We start from the raw sequence: 23,171 nt of genomic DNA, 5'->3' as shown, positions 1-23,171 counted from the left end.
CATATATAAAATGGAATATTACTCAGCCATAAAAATGAACGAAATTGGGTCTTTTGTTGAGACATGGATGGATGTAGAGACTGTCATACAGAGTTAAGTAAGTCAGAAAGAGAACAAATATCGTATATCAATGCATGTATGTGGAACCTAGAAAAATGGTACCGATGAACTGGTTTGCAGGGCAGAAGTTGAGACACAGATGTAGAGAACAAACAGACAAACAAATGGACACCAAGGGGAGATAGCTGCGGCGGGGTGGGGATGGTGGTATGATGAATTGGGCAATTGGGATTGACAAGTATACACTGATGTGTATAAAATTGATGACTAATAAAAACCTGTTGTATAAAAAAATAAGTAAAATAAAATTTTTTTAAAAAAGGGAAGACTGATGATACAGAACACAGAACGGATAACTGAGCTTTAATCCCATTTCACTACTTCTGCATGCATGAAAAATAGTTCATAAAACAAATTATTTTATTCTTCTCTGATGTTCAAGATAGAAGGTAAGAAATGGATCTTTAGGAGACGGAAGTTATAGGTGGAATTTTTTTCTTTCTGCTTCTGCTACCAGTAAAATTCTGAGTACTGAATTTGAAGCAGAGAACATCGTTTTAAAGATGTTTTATTATTTAAATATGCATAAATATACTAATACTAATCCTAGTAAGTCATCATTCATCTTCAATTTTGGGAAAGGGTGACCCTGCTTAACTTGAAGGGTGAGTCTAATTAAGTAGTCTAATCATATATAGCGTTCAAGGATATATTTCCAAATCATTACAAGATAAGAAAACCCATTAGCTATTAAAAGTATGCTGACATAACTCAATCTTTCTTACTGGTTTAGAAGGAACTTACAGTGCCCCAGGGCCATCATTATAAATATTAATTATCATTGAATATATAGAACTGTCAGTTCTACTGATACTTTCTAGTAGAAATGGCCTTTTCTATTTTCAGACTTCCTAAATACATTGATAGATAGGTTGGAAGAAATAAAAGGTTTATGTCACAGATATTACAAATGTAGAAAACTGCCAGTTTGCTTCTCGTCCCTAAGATGCTATAATTATTTCCTGCTGAAAACTTCCTACCATGGTTATCAGTAATCCAATTTTAATAAATTTACTATAGGTCAAGAATAGAGCACATATTGCTGTATATTCCTAGGACAACTGTTTTGGGAAAAGTACATAAATGAGATGATAACACATTTCTGTGGTTTAATGAACTACTCTGTGATATCACATGATGGAACATTTCTGTTTTCATATTCATCCAGCTGGATCATTTCAGTAATAAAAAGATATGATACTTGACTTACTAATTCCAACTAAAAATCATCCCTAAAGTTGTTAGTATGTTAAGAAATACTCAAGTCAGAAGGCAAATGTTATTAATATATAGGAGTGAGGTGCACCTGCAGAAGAAGTATTAGAAAGCAAAAATATATGTTTGTGGCAAAAGGGCAGCAAAACAAGCTACATTCAGGAATTTCTTTATTGATGAAAAAGAACAGAGATATAATTTCCATTACCAAAGGAAAAGCTGAATGATCTAAATATTTGAACAGTTTTCGGGGCTGTTTCAGCTCCCAGTATTTATATAATGTTCTCAAGGAGTTGCAGCATTTTATTATGAAATCATGTGTGTGGCAGCACTTTGTTGGGTTGGGTCTCCACGTATGCCAGGCACTGAGCTAGGCCTTGAGGGCATAAATACAGCCTGTGCCCTATTAGACTCACAGTCTAATAAACACACGTATATGTATATGAGTACATATAAACATACATATGAAATGCATATATGCATATGTATATAAATTATCTGTGAGGACTGTCAGAAGAACACACAACTTGTTAGTAATCTATGCATTATTTTAGATACAAGTGGAACATTTAAGCTGTATTATTTTGGTTTTCCCCAAAAGTACACTGAGATATCTTTTCAGAGTATGCTCTCACTTTTTCTTTCATCAGATGCCACAGTCTGCAAATAATACTCCTGGGCATTGTCCAGTGGATTTCAACAAAGGGACTATGGGGCATTATCAGTATTATCATCTATCTCAATCCATACTCATTCTGAAGTTCCACTCGAGAATGAAATACTAAAAACCGCTTTGCATCCCTTAAAGCAGTGGTTCTCAAAGTGTGGACCACTTGAGTCAGAATCCTCTAAGGATACCAGAAAAAATGCAAGATTTCTGATCTCTTCCCTAGACCTATGAAGTCAGAATCCCAGGTAATGGAGTCTGGTGATCCAAATTTTCCATTCAGTGCCCAGGTAATCTACGTATGCCTCAAAGTTAGAAATCCACCCACCCATGGAGCCAGGAATGTTCTCCCCTCCAGCATTCAGATCTGTGAAAGTACTCACTTCCATTTGTTTTAGCCTTCAAGAGACTTAGTATCAAAATTGATCTTGAACTCTAAAAATAACCAGATTTTTTATCAACTCCAGTTAATTCATTAATCAAAAGTTGCACATTATCTTATGTATCACTCAGAGAAAAATGCTGCCAATTAAACAATGATATACCATCAGTTATAAGATGCCTCCTGATTTTGTATATGTTAAAATAGGAAATATGTGTAACTAAGAATTGATGAAAGACTGTTATCCCTAAATAACAGTGAGAGGGCTGTCAAAATTTGAAGTTTTGAGGGATGAGCGTAAGTTTGCTAGGAAGCTCTGTGTTGGAGAAGTGTACTTTCAGACAACAGGAAGAGCAGGTGCACAGATACAGGGACATGACATTCACAAACCTGGTGTAGAGAGGGTTCTCAAATCAGTCTGCTTAAGTTCTAATATCTGCCTTGATATTTAGCCGTTGAGTGATACTGGAGCAACCTAATTTTGAATGTTTCATACTTCTGTTTTCTTATTTGTAAAAAAGAATTTTAATCTGCTTCATAGGGGTGTAAGGCTTAATTATAGAATACAAATGGAGTGTTGAACAATAGAACACATTCTCAATTACAGTGTATTATTATTATTATTATTATTATTATTATTATTGCTATAGGGAATGGTCTAGTGGGGTAGGAATGGGAAGTGGGAAAAGCTGAAGCCAATGTGGTAAGTGGGGATAGTATTTTGATGACTGCACATTCCTAGGGAGTTTAGAATCCTGGAGTCACTGGAAGCAGGAGAGTGGCTGGTCTGATATGCATTTCAGAACAATCACTCTGTCAGTTTGGATAATGCATTTCAACAGAAGAACCACAGAAACAGGGGGAGCACTTAGGAGGCCCTGGCCATAGCTCAGGCAAGAGCTGATTAGAGTGATGGCAATGGGGATGGAGGTTGGGAAAGACTTCCTAGACAGACTCAGAAGCTATTTAAAAGGTAAAATTACATGACTTCTTGACTAATTTGATGTAGTGAGTGAGTGATTAGTGAGGCTATTTCCCAGGTTTTTTTAGTTTACGGAATCATTTATTTATAGACAATAGATTCATATTTTAGAGATTTACAACAGCCTTTGTCCTTATGAAAATTAAAAATGCAAATGGAAAACCTTAGATGTCAACATATAATTAGTATTCACAGATACAACTAAATAAAGAGAAGATAATGTCAGGGAAAAGAAATGGCATGGATGGTAGGTTAATATTATCAGGAATGGATGAAGTTGATTAGGAAAAGAAAACAACACATCAATCACAGAGTTCATATGCCCTTTTTGGCATGTAGCTTAGTAGAGACTTCATGTACACACACAAAAATCTCATGAATAACAATAAGGACTATAATAACGTGACATCTATCCACAGCTGGGGTGGGGGCTGGCCTGTACCTGGAATCAGAAAATCTGAGTTCAAATCTTAGCATTGATCATTTAATATCTTGTGCTCTAAGGCAAATTAGATAATTTTGCTGATCCAGCTTCATAATCTGCTAAAACAGGGACAATTACACCTATTTTGTAGAATTTTTATAAAAGCTTTTTGAAAATTGTGAAGTGCTGTATTTACTATACTATATACATTTTGTCTGATAGGGAGTTTTACACTTTCAATGAGACATACAACTCTCTGTTTTAATGAGTTAGGTTAAAAAGTACTTCAATTATTTTTAGTTTTAAAAAAATTAACTCAATCTTCATTTCCCAATGCCATTTACTCTTTAGGGACTGTAATATCTTTCTACTCAGTTTTCAGATACATCAGCCAATGAGATGTAATGCTAATGGAATTCTTTTGTGAAAAAAATATGAGCTAATAGAAAGGGAATGCAAATACTTAACCTATTTTAGGGCAGATTCTGATTTTCAGTTGTCAGGATATAAAAAAATTTGTTCTTGAAATAAGAATCAGAGTTGAATGACCTCTGCACATATAGTTGATTCAGAATTTTTCTAAATAACCCTGGGGTAATGAGAAAGTGAAGAAGAGAGGAAACAGTATTAGAAGAAAGACCAAAATAAGGGAGCAAGGAAATGATGACCTTGGCTAGTACCTGAACATAGACTAGAAATATAAAAAGAAAAAACAGGCATTTTTTAAAAAATTAAAAGGCATTTTAATTTACTTAAAGGCATTAAATGCAGGCATTTTAATTATGTGACATTATTCATATTGCATTTATCCTTAGGTTTTCTTTTTCTTGATTTCCACATCATTACCTTAGGTACAGGAATATCTTTCCTGGGTCTAAATGGGCCTATCTAAGCTACACAGAGTGGCCCATTTGCTCTGATCTAGGCCCATCTTGATAGTGTACGAAATGTCTAGTGCCTGTTCCAGCCCTTTTTTAAAACAGGTAGAAATGTGTTTTTTAAGAGAGAAAAAAAAGTTATTTGGTGCCTGTTCTGTGCTCAGCCTTATACTGAGTATTGGAAATACAACTGTGAATTATGTAGACATGGTCCTCATGAAGTTTATCAGTTTAACAGAGTGAAGGATGATCAAATAGGTACTTACAATGCTGGGTATTATGTGCTATGGTGTAAGAATCTTAGGATATGTGGAGACACTTAAAAATAGTTCCCAGTTTGAACACTGGGGCCCCAGAAGGCTTCCCAGAGGAAGACATATCTAAGTTGAAGTAAAAAATACAAAGGAGTTAGACAGGAGAAGACAGATGGCAAAAGACAGAAACATATTAAGGCCAAGAAGCTAGAGAAAAACCTGGCTTCCGTGAGGACCACTTGGCTGGTGTGTGTGTTTGTGCTCATGAGCACATGTATGTGTCTTGGGGGTAGAATGAGGGAAACAGCAAGACACAAGGCTGAAGAAGCAAGCGAAGGTCAGAGCGTGAAGGTGCTAAAAGGCCACATCAAACAGCTTGATCTTTATTGTAACATTATTCAGAAACCATTGAAAAGTTTTAGGCCAGGATCCAACATCATCAATAATACTTTAGAAAGAGCATTCTGACAGCACTGTGGAAAAGAGATTGGAGGGGCAGCAGGGGGCAGACAGGCACACATGTGAATCAGGCACAGACACCAATTAGCCAATGTCTCAATATTCCAGGAGAGAGTCTGACTCAATGAAGTAGTCACAGGAATGGGGGGGGGGAGGGGAAGAGAGTCAAGCAATACATCATCCTGAAGTGAAATCATATCAAGGCCCTTCAGGTGGCTAAAAGTGGACTATAGGATGAATTAGAACACGGAGCAAGAAAGAAAAGGACAAAGGCCATAGAAATGAGAAGGATGCCTAAATATGCCTACTATGTGCTCAGCACTATGCTCTGTGTATAATATCAGTTATCTAATTTAATTTTCACAATTATCTTGTAAGGTACCTGTCACTTTCCTTCACAGTTGAGGATTTTCCCACAATTTTACAGCCATTTAACAAGGAAAGTTGGCCAAGCTAGCAAAATGTATTTGAGAATTTTTAAATTTTAAAGGGACATCCAAGTACACACATAATGCACATAAATAAACCTATAAAATCACACTAAACAAAAAATAAAGATTTGAATACTAAATACTTACAGAAGTAAACAGGAAAAATATTTATATCGGGCATAGTTGGCCCGAATGGCAAGACGGGAGTCATTAAAAGCTTTATGGATGAAAGGAAGGTTGAAAAGGAAAGGGATTTGATTTGATGTATGATTGTAAACTAAGTGATTTGGTGGCAGGAAATGTAGCTCAGTATGTGTACTGAGCTACATTTGCTTTGATAAATGCTTGGTAAAAGTGAAAGGCTCATACCTATTACAATTTCATGAAAGACTACATAATCATATAATTAGGAACCAATCTTAAATAATTTGATTCTACATTGTGGATTACTTTATAACAAAAACTACGTCTTAGTTTTCATGTAATTGTGTTATTCCCATATTTTCAATGCTTTAGTTCTATTCAGACTGAATTTTGATTTGAGATTTGATATCATGGAAATGAAACACAATAGTGAGAGCATGGAAGCATAAAAGCCTTTGGTGCCAATTCATCTAGAATAAGGTATTATATTCTATACTTCCACAATTCATCATATCATTGCTGTAATACTTAAAAGAGAATCACCTAGAAAGGAAATATAAACTGATTCTTAAAAGCTAGAACTTGAGGGATGCGTACATAGTAATAGCAACATTACTAGAAATTAAGGTAATTGTTTTTGACACATAAACCCGGATAGAATTCGCTTTTACAAGGTTAGACTGCCACAAGGTCATTTGTGATTCTGAACTATAGTGCGTGCACGTGCATGGTTGTGTGTATGTGTGTAGGTACGGAAAGCACACTGTAATACAGCTAGCCTATTAATTAGAAAGCAGTATCTACAAAATGCCTACCATGATGAACTCCTTTCTTTAGCTAAACTAATCACTGCCACATACACTGAAAATAATCTTAATTTGAATTTATAAATGGCTCTGTTTTAGACCTGGCTAAAGATTTTTAACATTATGTTTAGATTTCAGTTTGATATAATTTGAACATTATGTCCAAAGGCTTTTATGACTTGGGATCCAGAAATAATATGAAGCTACTGATATACTTATTAAGATATTAAAATTTTGATTTATGAAAATTTTTATGAGAAGACATTCATTGTATTCAGAGAAGGCTTTGATTATCACTTTACTAGGTAGCACTATATAACTCAGAAACATTTTTCTCCTTAAAAAGAACAAGGACTAAGAAATGAGTCACAGTTTCCAGCCAGGGATTTAAAGACGAATTTCAAGGCACTACAACAGGTTGAGTCAACACAGCAGATAAGTTCTTCCCTATAGATTTCCTACTGATAAGTTTCATGATAGAACAAGCCTCATCCGCAAAGCAGGTGGCATTTTTTTATCTGAGCAAAAGCATGATTGCATTTTTTAAAAGTACCCTGTCTATGGAAAACCAATTTAGTTCTATTAATGAAAAGGAAGCACGATGTGATTGAGAACGTAATATGGAATTAATAGTTCATTAATTCTTCGAGTATGTAATTTTCCAGGCTCCTGATCCCCCAATGATTTCTGCACACCCCCATAGGTCCCACTAAATGTGAGCAAAAGGAAATTTAACTGTGTTGCTATATCATGCGTGGCAATGGTGACGCTCACAATTAAGTAGAAACATTGTGAAAGGGATTTTTCCAGTGACTGCTTCACCATATAGCCCTTGTTACACTTCTGTGTTGTCAAAAATTGATCAATCACAGGCCCATAGACAACTGGGATGGTAACAGTCTCCTATTAGGCGGCCAATACTACCAAAGGAGATGACACTTGTGACAATCGAAGCTGATAATTCAGAACACTTAATTAGGCATGAGAATTAGTTGTATGTTTCAATCTTTTTTTTTTAAAACTTGTATGCAATGTATTTTCCTATTGGTATCATTGCCATGAAGTATGTCAATGCCCATTAAAATTTAAACTAAAAAAATATGTATAGTGAATGATAGAACACAATTGTAATTTTGAGGGCTGGCCCCAAAAGTTACATCCTGATTCTCTATCTTTTATAAGGACTGTCTCTTTAAAATGGTAATGCTCTATTTATCTCCCGGCCAAATTGTCCTTGGAACTTCAATTGCTTCATTCTCCCACATCTCAGACATTTCAAAATTGTTACCTGTAGCCCGTGAATATGGTGTCAATTAGTGAATGTCACTATATGCCATCTGAAGAACTGGATAGAAATATATTTTGTCCAAACCAAATGTAGCAAAATGTGTAGTACTGCCTTCTTGCCTTGTAAGGACAGCTAACATTTCAAGCTAGCTGTGGAAGCTGCACTGAAAATCCCACTGGGGTTCTTCACCCCTAAGGAATCAAGGTCACAACAACCCTATTGTGCTTTATTAATAGGCTCGAAGCACAGCATATACTTTATATATTAAGAGAAAAAAGCCAGGTGGAATCTTACAAAGAGTATTCTGAAAACAGCTGTGTGAACAAAGGCAATTTTAGCAGCAAGAGGAAAATCCACCATCATGGAGGTCAGCCTTTAAATAGTCCTTACAATCATTTCCCCTTTTTAGATAGTAGAGTAGTAAATGGGGCAATCTTTAAAGAGTTTCAGCTATTCATTCTCCCCTCTTTATATATTTTTATGCATAGTGGTGCCTTTTTGGCTTAGCCCAGGTTATATAGGTCTGTCACTCAGAATACACAATTCAGGCACAAGCAAACAATTAGCCTGCACTGATATATTGATATACTGTCTCTGATCTCAGATCAGCAATGGCTGAGTTTGAAGGGCAAATGGTTAAATTTGAGAATGCTTATTAAGAACACAATCAGGTAATTATTTATTTTTTCACAGATGGTCTATTTCCTTCATTCTGAAGTAAAGCTATATAAGGGGAGGGATTTTATCTTGTTCATCAGAGGATCTCCAGTCTTCAGAAGAGTTCCTGCCACATGGTAAGCATTCAATAAATATTTAACAGGTAAATGAATAAGTTAATTTTCCATATTTGATAAATATCTTTATTAAGATACCAAAATGAGTTTTGAAGCATTTCAGCACAATACATGGAATAGGAGTTCTTACCCTCAGATTTACAAATATTTTGGGGGGCCGCATGACTATAAGACAAATAAACTGCACAAAAAGTTGATTACTCAATGTCTTTTCTCTTGACTCAGGTCTAAAACAGCTTCCAAGTTTTCAACTGTATTTTAGTAGGAACTTATGGCTCAGTATCAACCAAAATAATTTCATAGTCGGAGTATGTAGATTACAGACACCCACATGAACAATAAACATAATAAGAAAAAGAGAAAGATGGGACTTCCCTGGTTGGCGCAGTGGTTAAGTATTCGCCTGCCAATGCAGGGGACACAGGTTCGAGCTCCGGTCTGGGAAAATCCCACAAGCCATGGGGCCCATGCTCCACAACTACTGAGCCTGCACTCTAGAGCGCACAAGCTACAACTTCTGAGCCCTCATGCCACAACTACTGAAGCCCACATGCCTAGAGCCCGTGCTCCGCAACAAGAGAAGCCACTGCAATGAGAAGCCTGCGCGCTGCAACAAAGAGTAGTCCCTGCTCACCGCAACTAGGGAAAGCCCGCATGCAGCAATGAAGACCCAACACAGCCAAAAATAAATAAATAGCTTTATTTTTAAAAAAGGGAGAGAAAGAAAGGGAGACCATAACAAAAGTGTTATGGACTTTTTAATATTACTAGTAAAACAGCACACAGCTCAAAACAGAAATAACTCTGGATGGGTCATGATTGCCATTTCGTATTTTCTTCCTCTCTTTAAAGAAATTTTATTATTCCAAGCCCATCATTACATGTTTTATTTATATCTAATACTTTTAAGATCAAATGACTCAAATGTTTGCTATTTTTGATAATAATAATTTGATTTTCTTAAGAAATATAACAAACACAAAGCTCAGCTAATTAGAAAACACTAGGAATTTTTTTTAGCAAATATAGAAAGCTTTAATATTCATCTGTTTTAATATATCTTTTGGACAACTATGTTTCAGTGTTGTTTTGTTTTGAGTCTGTTTATATACAGGTAAATGAAAGAGCTAGAGTAATATAAGGGTGATGGGAGATTTACTGTTTAGATGGTAGAATGGACAACAGCACAGATTTTAGCAACAACCACAACAAAAATCACCACAAATAACTAACCAAGCAAAAGGGCACAGTGCAATGGCTTACCTAAAGAAACATAAGTTTCTGCAGCCGACTGCAGCCATTGTGACATGACCAAATTCCTTTTCCCATCCCACTTCCAAGAAGCCATGTGGGAGAATAGACCAGATTCTGAGATTCTCAATAATACTCTCAGATCTGGCAAGAGGAAAACTAAGTGGCTTCTCTCTTCTGTTTAGGGAGTGGGAGAAACAGCAGCAGGGGAAAACCAGGTTGAAACAGATGTGCAGGACAAGCCTGATTCTCGAAGAGGAAAGTACCAAAGTGATGCATAGAATCAGGGGCTGACCTGAAGCCTGAGGGTGAATCTCTATAGAAATGGGACAGTTCTCTGACTTCATGGATTGAACTCTGACACCAAACATTTTATGAAATCCTAGAAGTGAAGGTGAAGCTCAGATATCACTCCCTGGGCCGAGTTCTCCCCTCAGCCTAACAGGCCCTCAAAGCCAGAGAAAATTATGGATAGAACTCAAAATACTGAGTCCTTAAACCACAACTGAGGAAGGCACAGCAAACAGTTCTCAGATGGTGTGGAAAGAAGTCAAATAGAAAATCTGGACCAAACTGTCCAAGTGTGAGTAAAATATGAGGAAAGGGAATTGAATCCAATGCACAAAAACTATGGAAAACATTCAAAACCATATAGCACAGAAAGACAGAAAATATTCAGCCTAGGAAAAAGCATAACCCTAAAAGAGAAGGAAATTTTCCACAACACTTAATAGGAATATACTGATTTTAAAAAAGCTTTATAAAATGAGACAGTAGAAAAACAAAATAGAAAATTGCAAGCCTAAAGGAAATAAAATTGAAGACCAAAACAACATCTCTACTGAAGTAATGCATATTAGAAACAGAAAGAATGAAACACACATGGCTTAAAATAAAGTTTCCAACTTAAAAGAAAGCTTGTCACAATCAGAGAAATATAGTTGGAAGGAAAAAGAAGATTTAAGTCATTAGGATGAAGCTAATAGATATGGAAGACTGGCAAACATAATTCAGCTAAGGGTAACTGGGGTCTCTGAAATAGAGACCCTAATACATGCAAGAGGAAACCTGTTTAAAAATATTTAATATAGTTCTGCGCAATGAAGAAAGATTTTAATTATACACAGGAAGACCACACCATTTTCTAGGAAATGTGATACAGAATGTTCACACAGACACACTCTCCACTCAGATCTTTGCTTGGCCGCCATCTTGGGAGCCTTCCAGTCTTGGTGCAAGCACTACCCACCAAGAGAGTTCTCCCCTAAACATGCAGTCCCTAGTACTTTACTTTTATGTAACCAGAGTTTTGTTTATTTGTTTCCTCATACTTTCACCATCTGAAAAATCTGTGCAAGTTATGGTTACAAAAAAACTTAAATTTCACAAACTTTGAAAATGTATAGGAGGACCTTCAAGATGACGGAGGAGTAAGACGTGGAGATTACCTTCCTCCCCACAAATACATCAAAAATACATCTACATGTAGAACAACTGCTACAGAACACCTACTGAACACTGGCAGAAGACCTCAGGTTTCCCAAAAGGCAAGAAACTCCCCACGTACCTGGGTAAGGCAAAAGAAAAAACAGACACAAAAGAGCAGGGATGGGATGTGCACCTCTGGGAGGGAGCTGTGAAGGAGGAAAAGTTTCCACACACAAGGAAGCCCCTTCACTGGTGGAGACGGGGTGGGGGTGGGGAAGCTTAAGAGCCACGGAGGAGAGCGCAGCAACAGGGGTGCGGAGGGCAAAGCGGAGAGATTCCCGCACAGAGGATCGGTGTGGACCGGCACTCACCAGCCCGAGAGGCTTGTCTGCTCATCCGCCGGGGTGGGTTGGGGCTGGGAGCTGAGGCTCGGGCTTCGGAGGTCAGACCCCAGGGAGAGGACTGGGGGTGGCTGCATGTGAACACAGCCTGAAGGGGGCTAATGGGCCACAGCTAGCTGGGAGGGAGTCCGGGAAAAAGTCTGGACCTGCCTAAGAGGCAAGAGACCATTGTTTCGGGGTGCGTGAGGAGAGGGGATGCAGAGCACCGCCAAAACGAGCTCCAGAGATGGCCGCGAGCTGTGGCTATCAGCACAGACATTAGAGAACGGCATGAGATGCTAAGGTTGCTGCTGTAGCCATCAAGAAGCCTGTGTGCAAGCACAGGTCACTATCCACGCCTCCCCTCCTGGGAACCTGTGCAGTCTGCCACTACCAGGGTCCCATGATCCAGGGACAACTTCCCCGGGAGAACACACAGCTGTTGCAATGTCACGCCAGCCTCTGCCACCACAGGCTCGCCCTGCATCCATACCCCTCCCTCCCCCTGGCCTGAGTGAGCCAGAGCTCCCTAATCAGCTGCTACTTTAACCCTGTCCTGTCTAAGTGGGGAACAGACACCCTCAGGCAACCTACATGCAGAGGCGGGCCAAATCCAAAGCTGAACCCCAGGAGCTGTGCAAACAAAGAAGAGAAAGGGAAATCTCTTCCAGCAGCCTCAGGAGCAGCGGATTAAATCTCCACAATCAACTTGATCTACCCTGCATCTGTAAAATACCTAAATAGCCAACGAATCATCCCCAAATTGAGGCGTTGGACTTTGGGAGCAACTGTAGACTTGGGGCTTCCCTTCTGCATCTCATTTATTTCTGGTTTTATGTTTATCTTAGTTTAGTATTTAGAGTTTATTATCATTGATACATTTGTTTATTGATTTGGTGGCTCTCTTCCTTTTTAAAAAATATATATATAGTTTTTCCTTTTTCTCTTTTTGTGACTGTGTATGTGTATGCTTCTTTGTGTGATTTTATCTGTAAGCTTTGCTTTTCCATTTGTCCTAAGGTTCTGTCAGTTGTTTGTTTTCTTTTTTTTTAGTATACTTTATAGTGCTTGTTTATTGGTTTGGTTGCTCTCTTCTTTCTTTCTTTCTTTTTATTTTATTACTTATTTATTTTTTAATAATATGTATTTTTATTTTAATTATTTTATTTTATTTTTTCATTCTTTTTTTTTAAATCTCCCTTTTCTTCTGAGCCCTGTGGCTGACAGGGTCTTGGTGCTCCAGCTGGGTGTCAGGCCTGTGCCTCTGAAGTGGGAAAGCCAACTTCAGGACATTGGTCCACCGGAGCCCTCCTGGCCCTACATAATATCAAATAGCTAACGCTCTCCCAGAGATCTCCATATCAATGCTAAGACCCAGCTCCACTCAACGACCAGCAAGCTAGAGTGCTGGAAACCGTATGCCAAACAACTAGCAAGACAGGAACACACCCCCACTCATTAGCAGAGAGGTTGCCTAAAATCATAATAAGTTCACAGACACCCCAAAACACACCACCGGACACAGTACTGCCCACCGGAAAGATAAGATCCAGCCTCATCCACCAGAACAAAGACACTAGTGCCTTTAACAGGAAGCCTACACAACCCTTGAACCAACCTTACCCACTGGGGGCAGACACGAAAAACAATGGGAACTACGAATCTGCAGCCTGCAGAAAGGAGACCCCAAACACAGTAAGTTAAGCAAAATAAGAAGACAGAGAAATACACAGCAGATGAAGAAGCAAAGTAAAAACCCACAAGACCAAACAAATGAAGAGGAAATAGGCAGTCTACCTGAATAAGAATTCAGAGTAATGATAGCAAAGATGATACAAAATCTTGGAAGCAGAATGGAGAAAATGACAGAAACGTTTAACAAGGACCTAGAAGAACTAACGAGCAAACAAACAGTGCTAAAGAACACAATAAATGAAATTAAAAATTCTATAGAAGGAATGAATAGCAGAATACTGAGGCAAACAAATGGATAAGTGACCAGGAAGATAAAATAGTGGAAATAACTACCACAGAGCAGAGTAAAGAAAAGAGAATGAAAAGAATTGAGGACAGACTCAGAGACCTCTGGGAAAACATTAAACACACCAACATTCGAATTATAGGGGTCCCAGAAAAAGAAAAGAAAAAGAAAGGGACTGAGAAAATATTTGAAGAGAATATAGTTGAAAATTTCCCTAATATAGGAAAGGAAATAGTCAATCAGGTCCAGGAAGTGCAGAGGGTCCCATACAGAATAAATCCAAGGAGAAACACTCCAAGACACATAATGATCAAACTATCAAAAATTAAACACAAAGAAAAAATATTAAAAGCTGCAAGGGAAAAGCAACAAATAACATACATGGGAATACCCATAAGGTTAACAGCTGATTTCTCAGCAGAAACCCTGCAAGCCAGAAGGGTGTGGTAGGGTATTTAAAGTGATGAAAGGGAAAAACCTACAGCCAAGATTACTCTACCAAGCAAGGATCTCGTTCAGACTCGAAGGAGAAAAACCTTTACAGAAAAGCAAAAGCTAAGAGAATTCAGCACCACCAAACCAGCTCTACAGCAAATGCTAAAGGATGTTCTCTAGGCAGGAAACACAAGAGAAGGAAAAGACCTACAATAACAAACCCAAAACAATTAAGAAAATGGCAATAGGAACATACATATCGATAACTACCTTAAATGTAAATGGATTAAATGCACCAAACAAAAGACATAGACTGGCTGAATGGATACAAAAACAAGACCCATATGTATGCTGTCTACTAGAGAACCACTTCAGACCTAGGGACACATATAGACTGAAAGTGAGGGCATGGAAAAAGATATTCCATGCAAATGGAAATCAAAGGAAGCTGGAGTCGCAATTCTCGTATCAGATAAAATAGACTTTAAAATAAAGAATGTTACAAGAGACAAAGAAGGACACTACATAATGATTACGGGGTATCATCCAAGAAGAAGATATAACAATTGTAAATATTTATGCACCCAACACAGGAGTACCTCAAAACATAAGGCAAATTTTAACAGACATAAAAGGGGAAATCGACAGTAACACAATAATAATAGGAGACTTTAACATCCCGTTTTCACCAATGGACAGATCATCCGAAATGAATATAAATAAGGAAATACAAGCTTTAAATGATACGTTAAACAAGATGGACTTAATTGATATACATAGGACTTTACATCCAAGAAAAACAGAATACACTTTCTTCTCAAGTGCTCACAGAACACTCTCCAGAAAGACCATATATTGGGTCACAAATCAAGCCTTGGTAAATTTAAGAAAATTGAAATTGTATCAATTATTTTTTCCGACCCAATGCTATGAGAGTATATATCAATTACAGGAAAAAAATCTGTAAAACCTACAAACACATGGAGGCTAAACAATACACTAATAAATAACCAACAGATCACGGAAGAAATCAAACAGGAAATAAAAAATACCTAGAAACAAATGACAATGAAAACACGATGACCCAAAAACTATGGGATGCAGCAAAAACAGTCGTAAGAGGGGAGTTTATAAAGATACCATCCTACATCAAGAAACAAGAAACATCTAAAATAAACAACCTAACCTTACACCTAAAGCAATTCGAGAAAGAACAAAAAACTCCCAAAGTTAGCAGAAGGAAAGAAATCATAAAAATCAGATAAGAAATAAATGGAAAAGAAATGAAGGAAACGATAGCAAAGATGAAAAAAAACTAAAAGTTGGTTTTTTGAGAAGATAAACAAAATTGAAAAACCATTAGCCAGACTCATCAAAAAAAAAAGGGAGAAGACTCAAATCAATAGACTTAGAAATGAAAAAGAAGTAACAACTGACACTGCAGAAATACAAAGCATCCTAAGAGACTACTACAAACAACTATATGCCAATAAAATGGACAACCTGGAATAAATGGACAAATCGTTAGAAAGGCACAACCTTCCGAGACTGAACCAGCAAGAACAGAAAATATAAACAGACCAATCACAAGCACTGAAAATGAAACTGTGATTAAAAATCTTCCAGCGAACAAAAGCCCGGGACCAGATGGCTTCAAAGACATATTCTATCAAACATTCAGAGAAGAGCTAACACCTATCTGTCTCAAATTCTTCCAAAATAAAGGAGGAACACTCCCAAACTCATTCTACGAGGCCACCATCACCCTGATACCAAAACCAGACAAAGATGTCACACAAAAAAGAAAACTACATGCCAATATCACTGATGAATACAGATGAAAAAATCCTCAATAAAATACTAGAAAACAGAACCCAACAGTGCATTAAAAGGATCATACACCATGATCAAGTGGTATTATCCCAGGAATGCAAGGATTCTTCAATATGTGCAAATCAATCAATGTGATAAACCATATTAACAAGTTGAAGGAGAAAAACCATATGATCATCTCAATAGATGCAGAGAAAGCTTCTGACAGAATTCAAGATTTATTTATGATAAAAATCCTCCAGAAAGTAGGCATGGAGGGAACTTACCTCAACTTAATAAAGACTGTATGTGACAAACCCACAGGCAACATCGTTCTCAACAGTGAAAAACTGAAACCATTTCCACTAAGATCAGGAACAAGACAAGGTTGCCCACTCTCACTGCTATTATTCAACATAGTTTTGGAAGTTTTAGCCATGGCAACAGGGAAGAAAAAGAAGTAAAAGGAATCCAAATCGGAAAAGAAGAAGTAAAACTGTCACTGTCTGCAGATAACATGATACTACACATACAGAATCCTAAAGATGCCACCAGAAAACTACTACATCTAATCAATAAATTTGGTAAAGTAGCAGGATACAAAATTAATGCACAGAAATCTGTTGTGTTCCTATACACTAATGATGAAAAATCTGAAAGAGAAATTAAGGAAACACTCCCATTTACCATTGCAACAAAAAGAATAAAATACCTAGGAATAAATCTACCTAAGGAGATAAAAGACCTGTATGCAAAATTATAAGTCACTGGTGAAAGAAATTAAAGACGATACAAACAGATAGAGAGACATACCATGCTCTTGGATTGGAAGACTCAACATTGTGAAAATGACTCTACTACCAAAAGCAATCTACAGATTCAATGCAATCCCTATAAAACTACCAAAGGCATTTTTCATAGAACTAGAACAAGAAATTTCACTATTTGTATGGAAACACAAAAGATCCTGAATAGCCAAAGCAATCCTGAGAAAGAAAAACAGAGCTGGAGGAACCAGGCTCTTGGACTTCAGACTATACTACAAAGCTACAGTAATCAAGACAGTAAGGTACTGGCACAAAATCAGAACTATAGATCAATGGAACAGGATAGAAAGCCCAGAGATAAAACCATGCACATATGGTCAACTTATCTTTGATAAAGGAGGCAAGAATATACAATGGAGAAAAGACAGTCTCTTCCATAAGTGGTGCTGGGAAAACTGGACAGCTACATGTAAAAGAATGAAATTAGAACACTCCATAACACCATGCACAAAAGTAAAATCAAAATGGATTAAAGACCTAAACGTAAGGCCAGACACTATCAAAGTCTTAGAAGAAAACATAGGCAGAACACTCGATGACATAAATCACAGCAAGATCCTTTTTGACCCACCTCCTAGAGAAATGGAAATAAAATCAAAAATAACAAATGGGACCTAATGAAACTTGAAAGCTTTTGCACAGCAAAGGAAACCATAATCAAGATGAAAAGACAACCCTCAGAATGGGAGAAAATATTTGCAAATGAAGAAGCTGACAAAGGATTAATCTCCAAAATATACAAGCAACTCATGCAACTCAATATCAAAAAAACCACCTAATCCAAAAATAGGCAGAAGACATTTAGTAGACATTTCTCCAGAGAAGATATACAGATTGCCAACAAATACATTAAAGGATGCTCAATATCACTAATCATTAGAGAAATGAAGATCAAAACCTCAATGAGGTATCACCTCATACCGGTCAGAATGGCCATCATCAAAAAATCTACTAACAATAAATGCTGGGGAAGGTGTAGAGAAAGGGGAACCCTCCTGCACTGTTGGTGGGAATGGAAATTGATACAGCCACTATGGAAAACAGTATGGAGGTTCTTTAAGAACTGAAAATAAAACTACCGTATGACCCAGCAATCCCACTACTGGGCATATTTCCTGAGAAAACCATAATTCAAAAACAGTCATGTACGACAATGTTCATTGCAGCTCTATTTACAATAGCCAGGACATGGAAGCAACCTCAGCATCCATCGACAGATGAATGGAAAAAAGAAGATGTGGCACATATATACAATGGAATATTACTCCACCATAAACAGACAGGAAACTGAGTTATTTGTAGTGAGGTGGATGGACCTAGAGACTGTCATACAGAGTGAAGTAAGTCAGAAAGAGAAAAACAAATACCATCTGTTAACACATAGATATGGAATCTAAAAAGGAAAAAAAATGGTTCTGAAGAACCTAGGGGCAGGACAGGAATAAAGACGCAGACGTAGAGAATGGACTTGAGGGCACGGGGAGGGGGAAGGGTAAGCTGGGACGCAGTGAGAGAGTGGGATGGACATATATACACTACCAAATGTAAAACAGATAGCTAGTGGGAAGCAGCCGCATAGCACAGGGAGATCAGCTGTGTTCTTTGTGTGCAAATAGAGGGGTGGGATAGGGAGGGTGGGAGGGAGAGGTAAGAGGGAGGAGATATGGGGATATGTGTATACGCATGGCTAATTCACTTTGTTATACAGCAGAAACTAACACAACATTGTAAAGCAATTATACTCCAATAAAGATGTTAAAAATAAATAAATATATAAATATTCAAAGCTGCCTCTGAGATCACTTAGTATATCTCCAAACTATGGAATTATGCTAGTGAATTAAGTGGGCCCTTCATAACTGAGGCAAAAGTGAAGCCTGTTAATTGGTTTGAAGGAAAAAAATTTGAAATCTTCACCAACTCCTCAAAACCTCAGAAAATGTGATTGTTTTATTCCACCCAGGAACCCACACTTAGTCGAGTGTAGGGCTAGTTCTGCTCCCTTGGGATTATCATTTTAAAATTCTTCAGATGAACAGGTGCAAAGTCATTCATCCACCTTGGCTCACTTCCAAATGGCAAAAGCCTCATCTAGACTTTGAATATCTTCAGTGGCCATTTGCTGACCTTTCTGCTCATTTCCACACGAGCAAGGGTGGAATACCAAGCCCACATCCCAAGTTCGCTCCTCACGTCGGTCACATGACTGATTGCCACTACACTGGAAAGTCATCAACTTGTCATGTCTTGAGTGGCTCACAGAAGCTCCTGACACCCCAGATGTCACCCTCCAATACTCCCAAGACAATCGCTAGACTAGCAGAGTAATAGGGTATCAGGTAAATGCTTTCTTTCCTGTTGCAGGGAAGTTTGCTGAGGCCCAGAGAAGGGGGAAAAGACATCATCCCATCCAGCAGTGGGAGCCAGCCACCTCCCCATAGGGTTGATGGAGAAGCACCAATTCAAGAACCAGCATCTCTGCCCCCCAAACCACCCATGGAAGAGCCACATGAGAAATGGTTTTTGAAAGTGTTCTTTGGAAATCTCTATCATGTTATGGTCTAGTCAGCTTTTTAAATGGAATCATAAATCCCTAGCCACCTCCACGTCACCTGTGCCCTGAGAGTGACTCTGCAGAGGCCGGAAAAGGGACAGCTGAGTGTGCGGTGAGGTTAGCAGCTATGTGTGGAGTGAGGGCTAGAGGGCTTGGTCACGCTGAACTGGAGCTGGGCGGTACAGACGCCAGCAGGCCAGGCTGGCAGCAGAAGGAGGACTGACTTGAACTCAGTTACTTTAGCATTTCTACCCCTTAGTGAGAAGCACATGGCTCCTTGTAAGACAAATATATCTCCAGCAAAACAATTTTGGCAAAAGGAAGGTATTTATTCATTTAAAAAGTACACCCAGCTGTGTGATTACATATGTAGAAGAAGCTGTGCAAATATATCTTGTCATACTTTTTTAAAATTTGTAAAGATTTTTGTTGAAATACAGTTGATTTACAATGTTTCAGGTGTACAGCAAGGTGATTCAGTTATACATGTATATATCTATTCTTTTTCAGATTCTTTTCCATTGCTGGTTGTTATAAGATATTGAATACAGTTCCTCTTGTCATAACTTTGTATGGTGACAGAGGGTAACGAGACTCAAAGTGGTGATCATATGTAAAAATATTGAGTCACTATACTGTACACCTGAAACGAATATAATACTGTAAGTCTACAATACTTCAATTTAAAAAAGATTTTAATAAAGGAATGAAAATTAATACAAGTAAAGAAAAAAAGAAAGTGTATAAAATAAAAATAAACAAAAATCTGGAGGCGGGGTAATAAGTTTATCTTTAACATCAAGGACTTTATCAATATTGTTTTACATTGAAAAATACAGTTTAAATATCTACAACAAACACTTATTTTTACAATCTTCCTCTTTTTTAACCTTAGAGGAAACTTTTAAAACATAACATATCTTGTAAAAAAAAACAGTAAATATCTTGTATGCCACATTAAATGGAATTTGAAAAGATAAAGCAAAAAAGCCACTTAATCTTATTCAGTGACAATATAACTTTTATGAAATATTACAAATTTGATTGTCAGCATTTGTAAATGGGTGGGAAAATACCATTTGAATCAAGAGATGCTAATACTTCAGAGATTTTGCACTGATGTTCCTTCTGCCAAGAATATTCTTGCCCCATATACTTGCATGGCTGGCTCCCTCATCTCCTTTAGGTATTTATGATGATGCCACCGACTCAGTGAAGCCTTCCTCAGACATCTAAAATCGCAACCTCCAAATGGACCTATACTTGACACTCCTGCCAATCTGCTTTATTTTCTCACTACGAAATATATATTATAGGATTCAAACTATACCATAGTCTAAATACAGGATAAGTTATAAGGCATATCTTGTTTGCTATGTAGTCTCATCTAACATACTACATGCATTATTTACATATCTTGTTCATGGTTTGTGTTCCCTCCCTACAACGTAAGCTCCACACAGGCAGGAATTGTCACCTATTTTTTTCGCTATTGTATCCTCAGTGTTGATACAGTGCCTTGTACATAGTAGTCGCTAAAGCAAATATTTAATAAACAAATAACTCAAGAAAATAAATAGAAATTAATGAGCACAACTGAGTATCATCTTATTAGCTAACATTCTAAATAACTTTTTACCTTACTTAAAACTTACGAGTTTTAAGTAAATAGGGATAGCTGAATAATTGAAGTTCTTCCTTTTTTAAAAAATAAATTTTGTGTATTTGTGTATTTTTGGCTACGTTGGGTCTTTGTTGCTGCGCACGGGCTTTCTCTAGTTGTGGCGAGCAGGGGCTACTCTTCATTGCGGTGCACGGGCTTCTCATTGCGGTGGCTTCTCTTGCTGCGGAGCACGGGCTCTAATTGCATGGGCTTCAGTAGTTGTGGCTCTCGGGCTCTAGAGCGCAGGCTCAGTAGTTGTGGCGCACAGGCTTAGTGACTCTGTGGCATGTGGGATCTTCCCAGACCAGGGCTCGAACCCATGTCCCCTGCATTGGCAGGTGGACTCTTAACCACTGCGCCACCAGGGAAACCTGAGGATTCACTTTCAGTCATGTATTTACAGGCTGATAATTCTACAAACTCCTAGCAGCTTTGGTTCTTAGAGCCTTGGAAGCATCTGGACTTCCTGATTAGCTGTATCTTTGCTACAAAGCACTGACATCTGCCTACACATGGCATCAGAGAGATAGGAAGTACAAGAGTAATTTATAAGGAAATGTCATGAGATAAAGTCTCGGTCTCTGGGCCTGCCTTTTGGTCATCCCTTTGGTTCCAGTATCTTGGCTAACATCTTAGTAGAACTGCATTGTGCTTGCTTAATGTGCTGGGACTGAAGAGGATATGGAAACATGAACTTACTTTGACAGAGCACCACAATTATCCAGGCAAGTTCTCGATAATGCACATAAGGCACTCAGCATAGTGTCTGCTACACAGTTAGAGCCCAATACATTTTCATTTTCTCCATTATTATCACATCTCTCTTGAGTAGCTGCCTAACTCTTCTTTGCACTCTTCCTTCCTTCCAGTTTCTTTTCTGAGTAATTAAAACTCTGACCTCACTTAAAACATTGAATAGTTTTTCTTTGGTTGGAGGATAAAGACCAAAATATTAAGGACCCACAGCCCTCATACTTTGGCCTCTTCCTTCCTCAAAAGCCTCACCTCACAGCAGGCTCTCCCCGGCCTCTGTGTTCCAGGCACGTTGATCTCCTTTCCAGTCTTCAAATACGCCTCATTGCCCCCATCACAGGCTTTCTGTACATGCTGTTTCCTCTGCATGGAACACTCTTCTCCCCACTTCACTTACTGAACTTTTACCCTTTCTTCAGAGCTCAGTTCAGCCCACTCGCCTCAGTGAAGCATTTCTGGTATCCCTGAGTAAGTCATATCCTCCCGCCTCCCCCAGACACGATGTGGAAGCGGTCTGTGCAGCTGCGCAGTGCGGCAGCCTACACCCTCTGTAGGACTAAGTAGAGTTAGACCTCTGAATTATCAGAGGGTTGTTTGGTTAGACCTCTGTGCTCCTTAAACCAAGCACTCCTTGAGGGCAGGCAGTGAGTCTTTTCCATCATTACATCACAGTGCCTATCCTAATAGCAAGTGTGGGTTGAATGACTACATCCTCACTGTCTCTCTCCTCATCATTATCACCATCATTTCTGGTAGATGCTTTTCTTCTGGTTACCCTGAGAGCCTGCCTTCTCTGAAAACCAGCTCCAGCTGAACAGGTGCACCTTTGATCATGGCATTTATATGAGTTACCCTATTTCCCTTGACCCTTAACATAGAAACTGACCTAATCTAACATGCATTTTTGAATTTGGCCCAGATCTCACCAACTGGAGGAAATTACTATTTTTTGAATCTTTTGATTTCTCCATGTGCTATAGCAATTTGTGTATTTTCAATTCCCTCTACTGAATTTCAAACTCCTTAGAGACAAGAGCTGGGCTGCACTTATTTTGAATACCCTGCAGTACCAAATATTTTCCCTTAGGTATAGATGTGTGAATTAAAGTATTATTTTAAGCCATAATTCTCTTTGATTCTACTACTTTATACTGTTCTTATTCCCTCTTCTCTAAACCTCTACTTTACCAGTATTTTTTTCTTTACTAACTTCATTCAAGGAGCCACACCTTTCCTTTTATAA

The 23,171-nt window shown here is 38.1% G+C and overlaps 1 protein-coding gene across 3 annotated transcripts in view; it reads right to left on the bottom strand.

The window, feature by feature from the left end:
• NELL2 (neural EGFL like 2) overlaps positions 1-23,171 on the bottom strand; it is a 458,505-nt gene that overhangs the window by 66,402 nt on the left and 368,932 nt on the right. The gene's annotated exons all lie outside the window — the stretch shown is intronic.

The sequence above is a fragment of the Mesoplodon densirostris genome, chromosome 11 (genome assembly GCF_025265405.1).
Source record: "Mesoplodon densirostris isolate mMesDen1 chromosome 11, mMesDen1 primary haplotype, whole genome shotgun sequence".
Classification (NCBI taxonomy): Eukaryota; Metazoa; Chordata; class Mammalia; order Artiodactyla; family Ziphiidae; genus Mesoplodon; species Mesoplodon densirostris.
Note: the sequence above shows the minus strand (reverse complement) of the source record. Positions and strands in the feature narration are given on the sequence as shown.